A 6,220-nucleotide genomic window follows, 5' to 3' on the forward strand; every position below is an offset into this window, starting at 1 on the left:
AGGGAATGATAAACAGCCTGAGGCCTGTTACCCACTCACACTTAACCATCTGGACCCAGAGTCTGTGAAGGGCAAATATCTTTGTCTTCCTAAGACTACCATCTCATTTTCATCCAAAGCATTAGATAATCTTAACCTTAAAAAAAGACATATTATAATATTCTTTTCTTTTTCAGCTTTTAGGAACTTTATTTTCCTTCCACTTTTTTCCCCCTTTGCTCAGGTGTCTGCAGAGGAGCTCAGGACCACTCAGTGATTGCTCCAAACCACTTGGTGGCCTGTGCTGTGGGAGCTACTAACCAGTCCTCAGTGGCTTGCTGGGCACTCCAGTCTTCAGTAGGGAACTGCTGGATGGGCACAGAGGGCACTGGCACATTCTCAGACCAGTCTGCCACCTTGGGCTGAGCGGCAGTGAACTCAGGAGCTGGCACAGTCCATTCGCCCTGGAATTCCTCCTTGGTCTCAGCCTTCTCGGCACCAGTCTGCTCCTGTTGCCCTGGGTCTCCCTGGGTCTCCCCTGGGTCTCTGTAGAAGTAAAAATCTTCTACAGAGTGGCATAACCTCCCACGGGTGCTCATGGGAGATAGTGCCACACGTGAGGAGTACTTCCTGGGTCAGCATCCACCACATCAGGCCCACTGAGTGAGCTCCCTTGTTGTTGCATGGATGGCAATGTCCACATAGCGCAGAGGGGAATCTATGTTGCACAGAGCGATGGTGGGCAGGTTGACCTAAGAGGCCTCTGTGAGGGGCTGGTGGTCAGCCCTGGGACCAGTAACCACTAGAAGCCATGGCTCCCTGAAGGCTGCTTGGATCTGGTTAGTGAAGGTCTTGGGTGTAAAGTTGCAGCAGTTGGAGTGGCTCCAGTGGCAGCAGAAAACTTCAGCACAGCTCGCTGGCCAATGTTCCTGGAGGAGATGACGCTGACATCAGTAGGGTCCTCAATGGCAACAATAGCCTGAGCCGCAAGCAACCACTTCTTCTAGGTCATATTCGTATTTATGATGTAGATACCATCACTCTTCCTTTTGCAAATGTATTGCTCCATCTAAAAGTCAAGGTGGGTTCTTTCAGCAAGGAATTTGAGGACATCTTCCTCCTTCATCTGCAGGACATCAAGAACACCATATTGATCTGTCCCTGGGCAGAGCGGAAAGGCTATTATAATATTCTTAATCATATATATATATATATGTGTGTGTGTGTGTGTGTGTGTGTGTGTGTGTGTGTGTGTGTGTGTGTGTGTATGTGTGCGCGCGCGAGTCTGTGTATGGGTGTGTGCACGTGAGCGAATGCAGGTACCTGTTAGATCAGAGGCTTTAAATCCTTCTAGAAGTGGAGTCACAGGTGGGTTGTGAGCCAGCTGACATGGGTGCTAGGAATTGCACCAGGTCCTCCGCTAGAGCAACCAGCTCTTGAAACTGTTGAGCCATCTCTAGCCCCCTCCCCCGAGACAATCTTGATGTTTGTAGACAGATGAGTATATCCAGGTGCCACAATACTTTTCTTGTGCACCAGTTCTCTGAAGACATATGATTAAATTAGAGCTTTCAGATTTCATCAAAATTGAAACATTTTGTTGGTTTGATTTAGTCATTTTTGATTCTGAATATTTAAAATAACAGTATGAACAGTTAAGTGAAACTTTAATCCAAATTGGAATCTTTAATAACAAATAAAAGACACAGTTGGCTGGTGAAAGACAACTTTCTCTACTGAAGATACCCAAAGGTGCTTTGAATTTATTTTAAAGATTTAGAAGAAGATCAACATACAACATTCAGAAAAGAAAGATGTCAGGAAAGTGAGTCATACTTCAGCCATGTATTATAACTATTTTTGATTTACGTTACTCTTTAAATGTTTGTCACTTTAATTTGTTACTTAAAACCCAAATACTTTTGCAGTTCCCCAAAGCAACAATCCACTATTATGTAGATAATGCATCAACATTTATCAGTCTCCTATTGGTGTACAATTGGATTCAATACAATTTATAAAGGAAAACTTGACTTTACTGCATCATTCTGAATCTTATTTATTATTATTGTTTTGTGGTTTATGAGACATTCACAAGCCAGGTAGAGTGATGCATACCTTTAATTTCAATGTTTGTAATGCAGAGGCAGGTGGAACTCTGTGAGCTCAAGGCCAGCTTGATCTACATAATGAGTTCAGGCCAGCCAGGGCTACATAGTGAGACCCTGAACCCAAACAACAACAAACCCAAATTAAAACAAAACAAAAACATATGCACAAATAATAATTAGCTTCTACTGTCTTTTATGTTGATAAGACTTGGAAGAAAATGGAAAGCTGGTGTCATCAGTTTTCCTGATACCTAACTGAACTGTGTGCTCTCACGTTTTAATGGTGACAATGGGTTTTGTCCAAGTGTACTGGCTTGCTGCTAACCACTTGTCCCAGTATGAGTGGTGTAAACAACACAGATCTATGTGCTCACAGTTCAAACCATCACAGGTCCAACTCGCAATGAGCTTGGGAATAGCAGTGTACTGGCTGGTTCTGTGTTGTCAACCTGACACAAGCTAGAGTCCTCAGAAAGGAAGGAGTTGAGAAAAACGACTGCATGATATCCAGCTGCAAGGCACTTTTTCAATTGGTGATCAATGGGGGAGGGCACAGCCAATGGTGGGTGGGGCCACCCCTGAGCTGGTGGTCCTGGGTTCTGTAAGGAAGCAGGCTGAGCAAGCCATGAGGAGCAAGCCAGTAAGCAGCACCCCGCCATGGCCTCTGCAGCAGCTCTGGCCTCCAGGTTCCAGCCCTGCTTAAACTCCCGTCCTGGCTTCCTCCAATGATGGATTATGATGAGAAAGTATTAGCCAAATTAATCCTTTCCTCCCCAACTTGCTTTTTGGTCATGGTGTTTCATTGCAGCAATAGAAACCTTATTTATCATTACTGTACTTGTCTGTTTTAGTCAGTCAACTCTTCTCTGTCATCTCTCTTCTCTCCTCCTTCTTTCCCCTCAACCTGGAGAAGAGCTCAAGTAGACTAAAAGAAAATAAACAGACAACAATTCTGGTAGTTACCTGCTTCAGGGGCATTTCACATACTGTCAGTTTAGAATGATTTCTTCTGGACCCTAATTGTATTTGGGAGCCAAGAAAATGGCCCAGAATGCTGCTATAGGGAGCTGGATGTATTCTCCTTGTAAGAGATAGCACCATGTGAGTGATGATTTTATTTTTCCTAATATTTAAATAATTTTAAAGACTTGGTTTTTAAAATACTCCCTGAATGAGAGATTGATGTGAAAAATAATTTGCCAAAAGATAAAGTTGAACAAAATTTAATTGTGAAGTTCTGAAAACACTGGATGATAATAGAAATTTCTCCTAAACATGACTGAGTGGTTAAAACTCGGGGCAACATTTATGGTGAGCTATGCCACAGCTAACAGCTTCTGCACTTGCTTCTGGAAGCTCAGCAAAATCTTAGGCTACTAACAGAATCTGTATTCACGGAAAACACACCTCAGTTTTAAAGATCCCCAGCACATAAAAAGGCCATTTTCTCTGTTTTATGTTATTTGTGTATTTATTGGTCTGTAATCATAACCATGACCTCCAAAGGTTGGTTGTTTGCTGGGAGCTAATGACGTGGCTGGTAGATACTCAAAGCTCACACAGCAGCTATTAATCAGCCTACGAGCCCTGAACCTGAGGTCAGCATTCTCTCCCTTCAGTCACCATGACTCAGGTCCACCAGGCCAGAGCATGAAATCTGGAATGTGTGCACAGGGCGTCAGCTTCCCCAAATAACACAGCACACTTCATCACAGGAGTGCAAACTAGCTCCAGAAACTCTATACTGCAAAGGGTCCTATGGCTGTCCCCCTTCTAAGGCCTCAAGCCTTTGTATCAAAGGATTCAGGTATGGAGTAGATTTTCATAAACTCTTCTGGGAGCTATTGCTCACAGAATTTTAAAGTATTTTTGTTTAAACCAGACCTATTGAATGAGTTTTGGAAATAATGTGAAAGCTACAAATTGTAAAATCACAAACGAGCAAAAGATTCCGCTTATTCTTTGTTATATCTTGTTAACAACTACTTAATGTGAAATGTCTCCCATAAACTCTTGTATTTGAACACTTGGTTCCCGGCTGGTGGCACTGTTTGGAAAGGCTGTAAACCTTTAGAATGTGGGCCCTTGCTGGAGGAAGTGTGCTATTAGGGGTAGGCCTCAAGATCTAGATTTCCTGTCCATTCTCTGCCTCCTGACTTGGATGCAATGCCACCAGCTGCCACAGTCGTCTGCCACCCTGAATTCTGTACCCAGCTCAAGCGATTTCAGAGAGTAACAGTATGGGGGACTGGGCATGAGGTTATTTGTGTGATATTTTGACAAAAAAAAATCTTGCTGCTTTCTGCCTGTGTCCTAAGAAATTGCCAGAGATAACGGACTAATTTTTTTGATGGAGGAGATTTTATAACAGCTAAGTTTGTGGCACGGTTGTTACTGAGAGCAGTAATGCAGGTCTACAATGAAAAAAAAAAGCAACTGAGACAAAAATTAAAAATGCACTATTTGTAGAGAGAAAGGGTACTAGGAAACTTAATGCCACAGCTAAACCATGTGCTAAAAGAGAGGCTGTAATTGTTAGGTGGGTTAACATTGGTAAGGGAAGGCCTTACCCTGCACTAGAGCTATGGGAAGGGTATCCTTAGGGCAATACCTCAGCCAGCTAAGCTAATCTGTAACTGGAGAAAGCCCAAGGCAGTGGTTCTCAACCTTCCTAATGCTGAGACCCCTTAATACCGTTCCTCATATGTGGTGACCCCAACCATAAAATGATTTTTGTTGCTTCTTCATAACTGTAATTTTGGTACTCTTATGAATCACAATGTAAATATTTGATAAGCAGATGGCCATAGGTGGCCCTTGTGAAAGGTGGCCCAAGGGGTTGTGATTCACAGACTGACAGCCATTAACCTAAGGGATACCTGCTGCTAGAAAGCAATTGCTGCTTGGCAATATTGACTATGTGGTACTGGTTTTGGAAGCATGAAAGATGCAAGAGTGAAGGGGTTATCAATTCTCCCTCCATAGTTTCAGAGAGCTACTGGGGCCAGGCAGTGTGTGGCAGGAGAGTCCTTGCAAGGAGGCTATGAGAGGCCATTGCATGAACTTGTGGAAGCAAAGCCTGAGTGTGGTGGAGAAATTGGAGATGTCAGAGCCATGAGACATCTGCCCAGGAGAGCTATAACCAGAGAGTGGAGCCAGACCAAGTGAGAGCTGTATGTTGCAGACAACAAAGCTGGAGGGGCAAAGACATCTAAAATATTTAAAACTAAAACCCCAGCCACTGGACACAGCTACAGGACTTAGCATTTTCCCTGCTGAGCTTCAGTCTTGCTTTGGTCTAGTATTTCCTGTGTTTCCATTCCCCCCTTTTGGAATGGAAATGCATATTTTGTGCCTCTGTATGTTGGAGGTATGCAATCTGTCACAGTTAACAGATTACCTTAAGGCTGAGTAGTGGTGTACACTCAGCACTCAGGAGGCAGAGGCGGGAGGATCTCTGAGTTCAAGGCTAGCGTGGTTCATAGAGCAAGTTCTAGGACAGCCAGGACTATACTGAGAAACTTCTTTTTTAGTGTTTTTTTTAACTTTTATTAATTACACTTTATTCACTTTGTACCCCCCCCAAATCCCTCCCTCCTTCCCTCCCAATCCCACCTTCCTTCCCCCTTCTTCACACATGGCCCTCCCCAAGTTCCCTGATAGGGGAGGTCCCCCTCGCCTTCCTTCTGATCTTAGACTGTCAGATCTCATCAGGAGTGGCTGCATTGTTATCCTCTGTGGCCTGGTAAGGCTGCTCCCCCCTCAGGGGGAGGTGATCAAAGAGCAGGCCAATCAGATTATGTCAGAGGCAGTCCCTCTTCCCATTACTATGGAAGCCACTTGGACACTGAACTGCCATGGGCTGCATCTGTGCAGGGGTTCTAGGTTATCTCCATGTATGGTACTTGGTTGGAGTATGAGACTCTGGAAAGACCCCTGTGTTCAAATTTTCTGGTTCTGTTGCTCTCCTTGTGTGGTTCCTGTCCTCTCCAGATCTTACTATTTCCCACTTCTTTCATAAGATTCCATGCACTCTGCCCAACAGTTGGCCATAAGTCTCAGCATCTGCTTTGGTAGTCTGCAGGGCAGAGCCTGAGAAACTTTATCTTTAAAACCAGAAAGACAAAGAG

The 6,220-nt window shown here is 44.0% G+C and overlaps 1 pseudogene; it reads right to left on the bottom strand.

Annotated features, from left to right (window-relative positions):
* Window positions 1-239: 239 nt before the first annotated feature.
* Window positions 240-1,048, bottom strand: LOC129691254 (40S ribosomal protein SA-like; annotated as a pseudogene).
* Between the last annotated feature and the right edge of the window lie 5,172 nt (window positions 1,049-6,220).

Source organism: Psammomys obesus, unplaced genomic scaffold, assembly GCF_907164565.1.
Source record: "Psammomys obesus unplaced genomic scaffold, mPsaObe1.curated_primary_1811, whole genome shotgun sequence".
Taxonomy (NCBI): Eukaryota; Metazoa; Chordata; class Mammalia; order Rodentia; family Muridae; genus Psammomys; species Psammomys obesus.